Consider the following 16,396-nt stretch of genomic DNA (forward strand, 5'->3'; position numbering starts at 1 on the left):
GGGTTATCCCTATTCCCTTTTTTGAACAGGGGCACAACATTCGCTACTCTCCAGTCCCCTGGTACCACCCCTGTTGACAGTGAAGACGAAAAGATCATTGCCAACGGTACTGCAATTTCCTCTCTTGCTTCCCACATAATCCTAGGATATATCCCGTCAGGCCCGGGGGACTTGTCTCTCCTCGAGTTGCTCAAAATGTCCAACACATCTTCCTTCCTAACAAGTATCTCTTCTAGCTTACCAGTCCGTTTCACACTCTCCTCTTCAACAATACAGTCCCTCTCGTTCGTAAATTCTGAAGAAAAGTACTCATTCAAGACCTCTCCTATCTCTTCCGACTCAATACACAATCTCCCACTACGTCCTTGATCGGACCTACCCTCGTTCTTGTCATTCTCATGTTTCTCACATACGCATAAAATGCCTTGGGGTTATCCTTGATCCTATCCGCCAAGGATTTTTCATGCCCTCTCTTAGCTCTCCTAATCCCTTTCTTCAGGTCCCTTCTGGCTATCCTGTATACCTCCACTGCCCTGTCCGAACCCTGTTTCCTCAACCTTATGTAAGCCTCCTTCTTCCTCTTTACTAGACATTCAACCTCCCTCGTCAACCAAGGCTCCCTCACACAACCATTTTTTTCCTGCCTGATAGGTACATACATATCAAGGACACGTCGTGTCTGCTCCTTGAAAAAGTTCCACATTTCCACCACATCCTTCCCTGACAGCCTATGCTCCCAACTAATGCTCCTCAAATCCTGTCTTACAGCGTCGTAATTTCCCTTCCCCCAATTGTAAAATCTACCCTGTTGTGCGCACCTATCTCTCTCCATCACCAAGGTGAAAGTCACAGAATTGTGGTCACCATCACCAAAATGTTCACCCACTAACAAGCCCATCACTTGGCCCGGTTCATTACTGAGTACCAAATCCAATATGGCCTCCCCTCTGGTTGGATGCTCGCCTTAATCAAAAATGCAACTCCATCTTGCCTCTTTCCACTACCTCTGACGCACCTGAAGCACCTGTACCCTGGTATATTAAGTTGCCAGTCCTGTCCCTCCCTTAGCCATGTTTCTGTAATGGCTATAATATCCCAGTCCCACATACCTATTCATGCCCTGAGTTTGCCAGTCTTACCTGTCAGCCCTCTTGCATTGAAATTAATACAATTTAATCCAACAGGCATTCCTTGCCCCCTTTTGTATTCCAGCCTGACCTGTCCCTTCAAACTACTATTTCTGATTACTATGTCTCCTTTGAGCCTCACACATGCCTCCCTGCTGTTCAGGATTCCACCCACCTGCCAATCTAGTTTAAACCTTCCCCTGTAGCACTAGGAAACCTGGAGCCAGGATATTGGCCCCCTTCAGATGCAGCCCTTCCCTCTTGAACAGGTCAGCTCCAGAAAAGATCCAAATTATCAAAAAATCTGAATCCCTGCCCCCTGCACCAATTCTTTAGCCACACATTCATCTGCCGTATCCTTCTGTTGTTACCCTCACTAGCACGTGGCACTGGAAGTAATCCAGAGATTATCACGGACAAGGTCCTGGGTTTTAACTTTTTCCTAGCTCTCTGTGATTACTCTGCAGGACCTCATCCTTATTTCTACCTATGTCATTCGTGCCAACACGGCCAATGACTACTGGCTGTTGGATTTTCACATTCTCCCTATGTCTGCATGGGTTTCTTCCCCCAGTCCAAAGAGATGCAGGTTAGGTGGTTTGGCCATGGGAATTGCAGGGTTAGAGAGATGGGAAGACGGGAGCAGGGAAGAATGCTGAGATGCTCTTCAGAGAGTTGCTGCAGATTCAATGGGCAAAAATAGCCTCTATCTGCACTATAGGGATTTAACAGGAAAGCTGCAAATGTGTTGCTGGTCAAAGCACAGCAGGTTAGGCAGCATCTCAGGAATAGAGAATTCGACGTTTCGAGCATAAGCCCTTCATCAGGAATAAGAGAGAGAGAGCCAAGCCGGCTGAGATAAAAGGTAGGGAGGAGGGACTAGGGGGAGGGGCGATGGAGGTGGGATAGGTGGAAGGAGGTCAAGGTGAGGGTGATAGGCCGAACATATTGGCAAACTATTTCAAGGTACATATATTGCAGGACTCTGACTGTCATCTTACTATCTACACTTAAATTGTTGAGCAAAATGTGTGATATATACTACCAACTCAATGGTGCTAGCTATGTAGAGAAGTTGAACAGATTAGGATTATTTTCACTGGAAAGAAGGAGGTTGAGGGGTGACCTGATTGAGATCTACAAAATCATGAGAGGTATAGACTGGGTGGATAGCAAAAAACTTTTTCCCAAAATGGGGAACTCAATTAGATTACTTACAGTGTGGAAACAGGCCCTTCCGCCCAACTAGTCCACACCGACCCTCCGAAGAGCAACCCACCCAGACCATTCCCCTACATTTACCCCTTCATCTAACACTACGGGAAATTTAGCATGACCAATTCACCTAACCTACACATTTTGGGAGGAAACCGGAGCACCTGGAGGAAATCCACGCAGACACGGGGAGAATGTGCAAACTCCACACAGACAGTTGCCTGAGGGGGGAAATGAACCCGGATTTCTGCCGATGTGAGGCAGCAGTGCTAATCGTTGTGCCACAGTGCCGCCCATAATTACTAGAGGTGACGAGTTCAAGGTGAGAGGGAAAATGTTTAAGGGAAATACACATGGAAAGTTCTTCACGCAGAGGGTGGTGGGTGCATGGAATGTGTTGCCAGCAGAGGTGGTAGGTGATAGTGTCATTTAAGGTGGATCTGTACAGCTAGATGAATCGGCAGGGAGCAGGGGGATACAGATCCCTAGAAAATAGGTGACAGATTTAGATAGAGGATCTGAATCAATGCAAGCTTGGAGGGTCGAAGGGCCTGTTCCTGTGCTGTAATATTCTTTGTTCTTCTTTGTTATTAACTGTCTAGTAACAAAACCAGATTCTCACAACCCTTTACTGCACCACCCAGGCATTACCCTCCCAACACAAATTATACTCAGAAGGCAAGTGACCTTGCCTAAAAATGAACTGTCTAACCATTCTGCAACATCGACATTCTTCTGCAAAGGCAAAAGAGAAGGAAAGAGACATAGGATGCCAGCAAAGAATTGCTGAAACGGTGCACTGATGGAGAGCGTGATTTTGGTTTACAAATGCAAACGTTTCTAAAATAGGCAACCAGCTCAGGTGAGGCAAAGTCATTACTGATCACAATGCTACATTGTGAAGGAACAGAAGCCATCTCAGACTGATCAACAACTCACAAATCATGAACAATGGCAGTGAGGAGCAGCACTCCGATGATGGCAATTGCATACTGACTATGAGTAACATCAACCAGCAGCAAGTTGTGAAACAAGTGCACCAGAGAACAACGTGTACCCCTCCAGATGGGTGTATGATCACCAGATCAAGAGGGGTTGTTAAACCTCAAAATGTTACATTGAATTCTGAAATATTAGCCTTGTAAACTCTGTTTGATCTGTTTATCAAATTAACGGCGTGTGCCAATGTATAACATCACAACAATCCATGATATTTGCGCTCTCTAATCCCTTTACTTGAACTTTACTGAATAGTGATGCTTTCAGCTGTCTTAAGCTCTGTAAATTTCTGTCTAAACCTTTCTGTTTCGCTGCCTCCTTCTAAGATACTCCTTAAGATCTACCTCTTTGATCAAAGCTTTTGATCATCCATGGTTCAGAGTCAAGTTTTGTTTGATATTGTTGCTATGCAGTGCCCTAGGTTGTTTATTTACAGGGAAAGGAGCTGTGTAGGACAATGTTGGTGAAGTGATAATACCCCAGCACAAGTAATCCTGAGGCTAAATCTGGGCATTGGTTCAATCCCACCATGGTAGCTGGTAAAACTAATAAACCAGAGATTGAAAACTTGCCTTAGTGATGGCAACCATGAAACTGCTATTGATTGTTCCCATCCAGTGCACTAATCTCTTTTGAGGAAGGAAATCTGCCATCTTTATACAGTCTGACCAATGAACGCATCTAAAACCACAGCAATGCAGTTGATTCACCTTCTGAAATGGCCAGCACAGGGCTCAGTTCAAGGGGGAATTAGAGATAGATAATAAATCATAGACCTTGCTGGAGAAAGACCTTAATCTTTCTCAAAAAGTAGTAGATGCAGAATTTTATTGTAAGGTTTAAGGCAGAGGTAGATAGGTACTTGGTTCTGAGGAAGGGTCACTTAATCTGTGGGTGTTACGGTGGCTCAGTGGTTAGCACTGCTGCCTCACAGAACCGGGTTTGGTTCCACCCTTGGATGACTGTCTGTGTGGAGTTTGCACATTCTCCCTGTATCTGTGTGGGGTTACTCCAGGTGCTCCGGTTTCCCCCCACACTGCAAAGATATGCAGGTTATGTGGATTGGCCATGTTAAATTGTGCATAGTGCCCAGTGATGTGCAGGTTGGGTGGATTAGCCATGGAAAATTCAGGTTCAGGTCCGGTGGAATGCTCTGCAAAGGGTTGATGTGGACTTGATGGGCCAAATGGCCCACTCCTACACTGTAAGGATGCTATGACTAACTCTGGTCTCTCTCCATCAATGCTGCCAGACCTGCTGAGCTTTTCCAGCAATTTCTGTTTTTGTTTCTGATTTACAGCATGCACAGTTCATTCAGTTTTTAGATAGATTCTTGATTACCAAGAGGGTGAAAGATTTTCAGGGGTTGTGCAGGAATGTAGAGTTAAGGTTAATATTCAGATCAGTCAGGATCATGTTAAATGGCTGCACATGTTTGAAGGGCCGAGTGGCCTTATTTTGTTCCTTTCTCATATGTTCACATTGATACCCAAAACACATGAAAGAATGAATTTAAAAAAGCAGATGCAAGCTGTTGTTGCTCTATGAGCTGTATCCTTGCCTCATGGAAGAAAGATTCAGCGCAGTAGAGAATTAATCTGTAAGATTCTCAGTGAGCCATTATAAACCACCCAATTTTCATTCACATTGGAATATGCAGAAAGTGAGAACTTTAATCCATATGCATGAACAAAAAGGCAGTATGCTTTCATTCCCCACTGGTGAATGGCAAATTTCAAGCACTCATCAATTATTCTGAATGAGTAAGGCAGCAGTAATTTAGTTTCTCTAAAAATTACACTGTAAATTATTTACATGCTCATGGAAATCCCTAAGCCTTATGTCTTGTTAAAGATGTTTTCTTTTATCACTGTCGACTCTCCACAGCCAGAAAAAGTAATCGCATAAAATTAATGAACCAACATTTTCGCATTTACTCAAAATGCATTTTCAATGATAACCAAATGGGTGGTAAGACAGAGATCAAAGCCAGGAGATGCATATTAGTGATATATGCTGTGTGCATCCAGTTGAAGGAACTAGTCCAGTTGTTCGGTATCTTTTCAAAGCTGTGAATTGCTTCTTAAAATAAAACATGATACATGTGCCTGTGAGATGGTATTGGCCAAGTTGTGTAATTACTCTCACCTCTGGGTCAGATACGATGGAAGGCTATTTGAAAGGTTGGAGTTTCTGATGTCCTGCCCGTCCCTCAACTTTGACTAGATGTGTTTTTAAGGAGGGGGGCATAAAATACCACCATCTCCCCCAACTCCCAAACTTTGTCACTGTAATATTGGGCAAGTGGGTAGAAATTAACTAATCAAGCTATTCAGAGATGTCATTACACACGTCTAGGGCAGAACAGGACTTAAGTTCAACTACTCCTGGATCAAAGGTGGGGTCACTACCACTGCACCAGAAGAAAATGCCCACTAAGTGCTTGCTCTTAGCCTTACTGAGACCCTTAAATAGCCAATAAAATCCACTTTAGAGCCTTACACTGCCTTCACAGTCATAACATGCTGAGCAGTGGAAGGCAGGGGAGAGTTGTCATATAGGTTGTACATCCTCACTCACTCACTTTTGTGCTGCCCCATATGGTCTCCAAAACCCATCCCCATCCCCCCTTCTCAGCTTCCCTACGAAGCCTGATCTCTCCCAAGAAAAAGGCTTGACTTACCTGCGCCTGGGTTTCATGTTTTCTTCTCCATGGAGGTACCTTCAGTCCCAGCAGCACCTTGCTGGCTCTGTTGGGACTTCATGAGTTGGCCAGCAACTCCTGAGTATGGGACTGTCTTCAGAGGGACCTGGGTGTCTGCTGCAAGTATCACAAAAATTTTAGCATGCATGGACAGCAAGTAACTTGGAAAGATGACAGAATGATGTTGTTTATTGTCTGGGGAATTGAACACAAAAGCAAAAAGATTATGGTTTAGTTCACAGAGCAAAGAATCCTTACAGTGTGGAACCAGGCCATTTGGCCCATTGAGGTGAATGTGGATACTGCAGATGCTGGAGATTAGAGTCAAGATAAGCGTAATGCTGGAAAAGCACAGCAGGTCAGGCAGCATCCGAGGAGCAGGAAAATCTATGCTTCAGGGAAAAGCTCTTCATCAGGAATGAGGTCCATTGAGTCCATACCAAGCGTCTGAAGCAACTCACCCAGACCCACTCCCTACACTATCCCTGTAAGCCTGCACAGTTATACAGGGCACTGGTGAGAACACATCTGGAATACTATTGAGTAAGGATTTTAATGCGTTAGAAACAGTTCAGAGGTCGGTTTTTAAATTAGATTTAATTAAATTGTCTACAGTGTGAAAATAGGCCCTTCGGCCCAACAAGTCCATGCCGACCCTCCGAAGAGAAACCCACCCAAATACATTCCCCGACCCTATATTTACTCCTGACTAACGCACCTAACACTATGGGCAATTTAGCATGGCCAATTCATCTAACCTGCACATCTGTGAATTGTGGGAGGAAAGCGGAGCACCCAGAGGAAACCCACGCAGACACTGGGAGAATGCGCAAACTCCACACAGACAGGTGGGAATTGAACCCAGGACCCTGGTGCTGTGAGGCAGCAGTGCTAACCACTGAGTCACTTCACCAGATTCCTACATGGAAAGAGTGGATCAAACAATGAGGAAAGGTGGAACAGGCTAAACTTGGATACACTGAAGAGCAAGAGGGTAATTGATTTATACAAAAGATTCTGATGGGCCTTGTCAGACAGGAGGTGGAGAAAATGTTTCCTCTTAAGACAGTGTCTAGACCTAGTGGTCACTGCTTAAAAATCAGAAATCACCCATTTAAAGCAGAGATGAGGCAATACAAGAGGGTCATTGCTCTCTGGAACTCTCTTCCTGGGAAGGTGGTGAAAGCAGCATCAGAAGTGGATACATTCTTGGTGAGGAAGGGGCTGAAGATTTATTAGGGATAAGGAGGAATGTTGATTTGAAATTAAAATCAGTGCAGGTTTAAATGACAGAGCAGAAGGCAGGAGCTGAATAGCCTGATCCCGTACTTTGTGCGTATCCACCTTTACCCAATCTGGCCTACATGTGACTCCAGACCCACAGCAATGTGATTGACTCTTAACTGCCTTCTGTGCAATTAGTGTGGGCAATAAATGCTGGCCTAGCCAGAGATGGCCACACCCTATGAGTGAATTTAAAAAAAAACTTGTCTGCTCCATTAAACTGCAAATATCCAATTGTCAGCTTGTTTAGACATCTTGCAGCATAAAAATATTGTGGGGCAGCCTTTTTGCTAAGCCGGTCTCTTTCCAATTGTTTTTTCTTGCAAGTGGCTGAACAGCATTCATCTACTTCCCCACTTCCTGTAAAACATAGTGCCTTTAACACCATGAACTATCCCAACACTCTTCACAGGAGCTCCCTGCAACAAAATGAGGTACCAAGCTATGTCTTTAAAAAAAACTATTAATTCACAAGCTGTAGGTATTACTGGCTTCTGAGTTGTCAACCACACTGCTGCAGTCTAGAGTCACATATAGGGCAGACAGGTAAGAACAACAGATTTCTTTCTCTGTGCTCCAGTTTCCTCCCATATTACGCAAATTAGACGGATTGGCCATGCTAAATTGCCCATAGTGTCCAGGGATATGCAGGCTAGGTGGATTAGCCACAGGAAATACAGGGTTGCAGGAATAGGGTAGAGGGTGCATCTGGTTGGGATGCTCGTCAGAGAGTTGGTGCAGACTCACTGAGCTAAATAACCTCTATCTGTACTGTAGAGATTCTTTGATTCCAAAAGTCTGGTGATTCTGGACATGTTGAAGTTTTCAGGGATGAGGCAAGTAAAATCTGTATTGTTTAATTATTTAAGGAGGAGTTCAGATGCAGATCAACTGGAGCCGAAGCAAATGGTGGAGCAGGCCTGAGGGGCTGAATTGTCTCTTGCTTTTGCGAGTAATTCCGGTGTTTCATTCTGAAAGTGGGAAATGTGCAAAACTAATTCTGTCCTCCTGGGGGTGGTATTGCACCCTGTTGATCTTAAGATATTTGAGGATGATGTCAAGCATACGTTCATGAATAAAACGATATTTATGGATCTACATAATTCCACCCTGCAATAGCCAGTAATTCCTCTTTACAAAATGACTGAAATTTAAACAAATCATCTGCTCAAACCCTTATTGATAATTAATTTTACAAAACATAGCTGGACTCCATGTCAATAAACAATAGCTCCCAGCACAGGCGTATTTATAATTAATATTTGATGCTTTACTAAGATGCTGGTTGCACCCTTGTTTCAATATATTGAAGTGCCATTTGCATGTTTTAATCAGTTAGCTTCTGAATACTATTATAAATTATCTGATTAATATTTAATATTTAGTAGGAGCTCACACCCACACAGCCCCTTCCCTCTGAAACGCAAAAACAGATTACAAAGCGCATTGAATCTGACACTGAACTATAAATATTGTTGTCTTCTCTGCACACTGAAGGTTCTGTAAGGAAGGAATGATTATATTTTTCAACAGCTTAATCAACTCACACAAGAGTGAGCTCAGCTCTTGATACATCTAATTAAAGAGCTTATTAAAGTTTATGTGCCTCTGTAACCGGTTTCTCTTTTAAGGCAACATGGTCTTCAGATTTGCCCGTGGTTTCAAACTCTGCTTGCAATCAATATTCTGCCTTCATGGAAAACACAGCCGATTAGAGCAGGTGAAACAGTAGGCTTGTTAAATAAGCTTGCAGCATAGTCTTGTGGTGCTGTGGTAGCGTCGCTACCTCTGCGCCGGGTGACCTTGGTTCAAATCCCATTTGCTCCACAGGTGTATCCTAACATGGGTAGACATTGCTAAAAAAGGTCAGTAGGTCTGGCAGTATCTGCGGAGAGAAATCAGAGTTAACATTTCAGGACAGCTCTGATTTCTCTCCACAGGTGCCGCCAGACCCGTTAAGCTTTTCAAGCAATCTTTATGTTTGTTTCTGATTTTCAGCACCCGCTGTAAAATTGGTTTTTACTGCCTATCCTAACATGCCTGGGCAGGTTGATTAAAAATATCGACAATGCAGAAAGCAGGCTAGTCAGCCCCCAAGAGGTCTGTGAGGGCTCTTGAGAAAAAGCTATCCATTAAGAATCTCTCCATGCCCACTCTTTCTCTGTAGCCCCTCAAATTTCAGTGTATATCTAACTCTAATATTCCAAAAGTTAGGACTGAATCTGTTTTCAGGCAGTACGTCATTCCTGATCATAACACTCACTGTGTGAATCAAAACTATGTTCCTTTAACACTCCAGGCTATTTTGCTAATTACTTTAAGTCTATACCAAGCACTTAGTCAATGGAACATTTTTCTTTACTTACTCTAGTGAAAAAATCCATTGCATTGATTTTCACCGAAATGCACAATCTCACTGAAAACATTTCAATTCTTTCTTTGCTTTTAACAACTCCTTCAGTTATGCACTTTACCTGGCATTTATGTATCATTTTACAAGTCTTTTCCTTTATGGTTCATTGTTACTGTCTTGAAGGCACCGTATGCAACTACTAAACAAAGACAGACCTTCCCACGTGTAAGTCTCTGTACCAGCACCCAGCAACATATCGGTTCACATTTAACATTGTAAGACAATGAGGGAGCCACAGAAATAGGTGCAGATGAAGGAGACTGTGACCCATTCAGCACATTGGTTGTCAACGTAAGTAAATAGATGTTTCGGGCAAAAGCCCTTCATCAGGAATAGAGGCAGGAAGCCTCCAGGGTGGAGAGATAATTCCTGCCTCTATTACTGATGTAGGGCTTTTGCCCGAACCGTAGATTTTCCTGCTCCTCGGATGCTACCTGACCTGCTGTGCTTTTCCAGCACCACTCTGATCTAAACTCTGGTTTCCAGCATCTGCAGTTCTCACTTTCTTTTTAGATTAGATTACTTACAGTGTGGAAATAGGCCCTTCGGCCCAACAAGTCCACACCGACCCGCCACCCACCCATACCCCTACATTTACCGCTTACCTAACACTACAGGCAATTTAGCATGGCCAATTCACCTGACCCACACATCTTTGGACTGTGGGAGGAAACCGGAGCACCCGGAGGAAACCCACGCAGACATGGGGAGAACGTGCAAACTCCACACAGTCAGTTGCCTGAGGCAGGAATTGAACCCGGATCTCTGGTGCTGTGAGGCAGCAGTGCTAACCACTGTGCCACCATGCCGCCCACTTTTGCCTAGCGTAAGTGAACAGGGACAAATTGCTTCCACTGGCAAGGAGATGGATAACTGGAGGACATGTACAGAGTAAAGACAAATAGATGAAATATCAGAGATAAAATGAAATGAATTATTTTGGTTGCGCATTGAGTTGTTATGATCTGGAATGCATTGCCTGTAAAGGTGGTGGTAACATATCCAACAACAAGCAAAGATAATGCCACAGCTAAATGACAACATGTCCAACAAAGCAGCAAATTCTCAACGCTGCACTGGAGAATCAGCCTCCATTACTCCAAGACCACTATTCTAACTCTGAGCCAATTCTGATATTAAATAAAGCAAAAAACAGTGGATGCTGGAAATCTAAAATAAAAGCAGAAATTGCTGGAGAAACACAGAAGGTCTGGCTGCATCTGTAGAGGTGAGAAAGGGTCACTGGATGGAAAATGTTAAGCCTGTCTCCTCTCCATAGATACTGCCAGACCTGCTGAGTTTCTCCAACAGTTTCCATATTCAGTTCAAGTCTGATACTTGTAGTGTTCAGTTGCTCCATGCTTGATTATGTGAGTTAGTTTTCCTTTCATTTGTGGATTGTGGGCATCGCTGGCTGGCCAGTACTTATTGTGCATCCTAAATTGCTCTTGAGAAGGTGGTGTTGAGCTGCCTTCTTGAACACTGCAGTCTGTGTGCTGCACACATACCGTGGTTCCTTTATGGAAAGAATTCCATAATTTTGACCCGGCGACGGTGAAAGAATGGCAATATATTTCCAACTTCAGGATGGCGAGTGGCTTGAAGGGAAACTGACAGGTGGAGGTGTTTCCCCACCCCCACTATTCTGCTACCCTGGTTCTTCTCGATGGTAGTGGTCATGGATTTGCAAGGCATTGCCTAAGGAATCTTGGTGAATTTCTGTAGTACATCTTGGAGATGGTATACACTGCAACTACTGAGGAGAAAGTGAGGACTGCAGATGCTGGAGATCAGAGCTGAAAAAGGGCTTATGCCCGAAATGTCGAATCCCCTGTTCCTTGGATGCTGCCTGACCTGCTGCGCTTTTCCAGCAACATATTTTCAGCACTGCAGCTTCTGAGCATTGGTAGAGAAAAGATTAGATGTATATGGATGATACACTCTATGAAAAATGGCTTTGTAATTTGGAACATCTTTATTAAAGCTCCCCTTAACTTGTTCGGCTTGAGGAAAAGCTTCTCTCAAATCTCAATATAATCTAAGTCCCTTAGCTCTTGTCACAATCTAACCAAGTCTCATTTCATGTCATAGAGTCATAGAGATGTACAGCATGGAAACAGACCCTTCAGTTCAACCCGTCCATGCCGACCAGATATCCCAACCCAATCTAGTCCCACCTGCCAGCACCTGGCCCATATCCCTCCAAACCTTTCCTATTCATATACCCATCCAGATGCCTCTTAAATGTTGCAATTGTACCAGCCTCCACCACATCCTCTGGCAGCTCATTCTATGCATACATAATCCTCTGCGTGAAAAAGTTGCCCCTTAAGTCTCTTTTATATCTTTCCCCTCTCACCTTAAACCTATGCGCTCTAGTCTTTCTGAAACGTTAATATCTTTCCTAAAGTGTGATATAGAATTGGACACAATGTTCCAGCTGGTACCTAGACATAGAACCATAGAATCCTACAGAACAGAGCAGGGCCTTCAGCTCATCATGTCTGTCCTGCCAAAAATACACTACTGCCTATACCGCCTCTAAAGCGCATAAGACAACACTTTTCACCATACCTCAGTGCACATGATATGATAAATCAAATCAAATCAAATCAAATACTAATTCCACTTTTTTGCACCAGATCCATAGCTACTTTAAGAACTTATCCAAGTACTTTTTAAACTTTATGAGGTTTCCTATTTCAAATACCCTCCCAAGCAATGTATTCCAATGTCCCACCATCCTCTGGTTGAAAGATGTTTTGCCTTAAAATCCCTGCCTTTCATGTTAATGTTCTCTTGTCACTGACCCTTCCACTAATGCTGCTTTCTGTCCATGACCCTCATTGTCTTAACTGATGATCGATGTGGGTTTAAGCTGCAATCTATGCCTGCATGAAGTCAATTCTTTTGCATTGCCTTAAGGGTGGCATGGTGGCTCAGTGGTTAGCAGCACAGCACCAGGGACCTGGGTTTGATTCCAGCCTTAGACAACTGTGGAGTTTGCATATTTTCCCTGTGTCTGTGTGGGTTCCCTCTCACAATTCAAAGATATGCATAATAGTGAATTGGCCATGCTACATTACCCACAGTGTTCAGGGATGTGTAGGTTAGGTGCATTAGTCAAGGGTAAATATAGGGTAACATGGTTGGGCAATGAGTCTGGGTGGGTTACTCTTCAGAGGGTTGGTGTGGATTTGCTGGGCTGAAGGGCCTGTTTCCACACTGTGGGGATTCTACATTGACATTTTTTTTCTTTTATTGAAGTTAGACCTGGCTATCAAGTTGAGGATTTGGTGTCTGCACCCAACTGCCCATGAACTGAATGGTTTGCAAGACCATTTCAGAGAGCAGCTAAGATTCCGTTGTAGTACTGTGGCCATGGAGTCACATGTAGGTCAGAATGAGTGAAGATAGAAGATTCTCCTTGCATTCATTTTTTAGGCAATCAACCAAGATCACCATGTCGAGTTTCAATTGAAGATTTACTTATTCGTGTTGAAGTTCACCAGCCACCGTAGCAGGATTTGAATCGTGTCTCGGAGCGAATCCAGATTGCTAATCTAGTGCCATCATCACAACACCCCATCTCACTTCACCTGTTGCCTTCAATCTTAAAGACTTGTGTTTATGAATCGGTAATTCTCTCTCTCTTCCTGATGCTCCTTTAAATTTGGACTTTGCTTACATTGCATTACTTTGTGCCATCTAACAATGGTGTGAAGGACTGGAGCATAGTGATAGGAGGATGACATTCAGCCACTCAAGTCTGTTCCACCATTCAATGAGATGCGACCAAACTCCATATATTGGAAATACTCGAGTAATTTTCAAATTTTTTTGACTACTTTTTATGGTTAAATTTATGCATACTAATTTAAGGGACTGAAATTCATACCCGTCAAGATTCATACCATATCATTAGCAGAAGCCCAATTTATTTCTAAATGAATAAAAAAAACACAACAAATTGTGGTAATTTTAAAGACCTAGAACAGAGTGGCACAGCCAACACACTGACTCATAAATGTTGATCTGTTCTCTATGAGGAACCAAAGTCAAATTTTACTAGATATATGGAAAATTCCAAGTTTTTTGGCCAAAAATAGGGTGTCAATTTTTACATGAGATCAACTATTACTCGAGTATGTCCAGAGTGTGGTGCTAGAAAAGCACAGCAGGTCAGGCATCATCCGTGGAGCAGAAGAGGCGATGTTTCAGGCAAAAGTCCTTCATCAGGAATCTAGGAGAAAGTGAGGACGGCAGATGCTAGAGATCGGAGTGGGGAGTGTGGTGCTGGAAAAGCACAGCAGGTCAGGCAGCATCTGAGGAGTAGGTCAGGCAGCATTCTGCTCCTTGGATGTTGCCTAGCCTGCTGTACTTTTCCAGCACCACACTCTCACCTCCATCGTCAGGAATCTGCAGTCCTCACTTTCTCCTATTACTCCTGTATGTACAGTACCTGTCTTTGGCCCAATACAGTTGCTTAACAAAAACATACCTACCTCTGATTTAAAATTCACAACTGATCTAACATCCACTACCATTTGTGGAAGAGCATTCCAAACCTGTAACGCCCTTTGTGTATTGAAGTGCTTCCTAAGATCTCTCCTGAACAGTCTGGCCCTGCCTTGCCACTGGTGGACCGATAAAACATGGAAATAATTAACAGGAGTGTTAGCACACAGAAGGTATTGAGACGGTATTGAGGATATGTAGTAGGACATTTTGGACTGGACAAAATGTCTTCATTAACAGAGTTGTAAGCCTGTGGAATTCTCTGCCACAGAAAGTGGTTGAGGTCAAAACATTAAATGTTTTCAAAAAGGAGTTAGATATAGCTCTTCAAGTTAAAGGGGATCAAAGGATATGCAGAAAAAGTAGGACCAGTGTACTCAGTTGGAAATAGAAGAAGCATATTGAAGAAAAGTTATACTGGATTCTCAATGTTAACTCTCTCTCACTGCAGATGTTGTCAGATTTACTGAATTTCTCCAGCATCTTCTGTGCTTGTTTCAGGTTCCCAGCATCGCCAGTATTTTGCTTTTACTGAGTTAGATGATCAGACACAATCATATTGAATGGCGGAGCAGACTGAGGGGTCGAATGGCTCCTATTTCTCATGATTTTATCAATTTATTTTAACTCGAGCATATTTTTATTGCAACATATGAATAACACCGATATAAAGACACTTGCAGATAATGCCGCAATGATCATGGAAAGGGCTGGTTATCTGTCAAGTCACACTAATGACACTGCCATGCAATCTATTAAATTGTAGAAAAGGCACTTCCATAGATTGCTCTTATTGTCAAGACATTCAGGCAGCATTTATGGATGCCTTTCAGGTTTCTACTTTTGCTGATCCTGCAGTGATGACCTGTTCCAGTGCCTGTCCAATTGATTATTTCTTCAACATTTACAGAGCTGAATTTTACCTCGGGAAGTATTCTCCCCATTGCTTAAACCCTTGGTTTTCAGAGTTGAAGGTCACATTATTGTTTAGCAGCTGTGGGGAGAAGCAATGAGTTAAGGTGGCAAAGTGCCCTTAAGTGTAATGGGAACTGGCTTGACAGAATGTTAAAGACTGCCTTTCTGCCTTCAGCACTGACCTGAAGATATCTGGTCCGCATTAAACACGATTTGGAGAAATTGCGAGCGTGAGCACTCGAATCTTGAATCTTCACCAGAGAAAAGGGTCCAGGCTGTCAAGTACATATTTTGTATTGTTCCCACTGGCTGATTTTTTTTTGTTTAAGAAAATATCAGAAGCTTAAAATTCTGTTAACAGAAAGAGATGACACTGCTGCAGGTCCTGGAGGATGAGAAGCTTCAGAAAACAGATCCAATTGTCAAATCAGAAAGCCATTTGAAGGAAATCTATTTTTCATTGTTTGCACTTGCACATGTACTTCTATCTCAGTCGATGTTTGAGATTTATTTCAGAGATTGTAAAGTTGCCTCTGGACTTTGATTAGGCTCTCTGCATAGATTTCCAATTTGAATCCCACATCATGATGTGGAATAGTTCAGGATTCCTGGAATTGTACTGGAATCAGAATTCTGATTTTTAATCAGATACAAAGGAATTCTAGATAGTCTTGTGGTACAGTCCAGACCTCTCATCCAAGAGGTCTGTGTTCTGGTTCCAACTCACCTGGAGCAGTGCCATGCCATGTTTGAACTTGATATTTGAAAATAATTGAAGTCTTGTGGCACAGTGATAGTGTTTATAGTTCTGGGCCAGAAGGTTGCATTCAAGTTCAATTCCTTGAGTGTTGCTGGGCCAAAATCCAGGCTAGGGTGGGGCAGTAATGAGGTGTGTTGGAAATTTAAGGATGAGGCACTAAAGCACCTAGGTTTACTCACAGCATGCAGCCTTTGGAGATCTCTGTCTCCTAACAAAGATCTCAGTGACTCGGTTGACTTTCTTAATAAATTGTTTCTCATCACTCCATTCAGATATAGGACAGCCTTCTGTGGCAGTTGGATTTTTATTCACTCAGAGGAGCTGGGCGACGTTGACAGGGCCAGTATTTATTGCCTGTCCCTAGTTGCCCTTGAGAAAATGATGGTGAGCTGCCTTCTTGAACTGCTCACGTGTGGGTAGAGCCACAATGCTGTTAGAGCTGGAGTTCCAGGGTTTTGACC

The sequence above is a fragment of the Hemiscyllium ocellatum genome, chromosome 6 (genome assembly GCF_020745735.1).
Source record: "Hemiscyllium ocellatum isolate sHemOce1 chromosome 6, sHemOce1.pat.X.cur, whole genome shotgun sequence".
NCBI lineage: Eukaryota > Metazoa > Chordata > Chondrichthyes > Orectolobiformes > Hemiscylliidae > Hemiscyllium > Hemiscyllium ocellatum.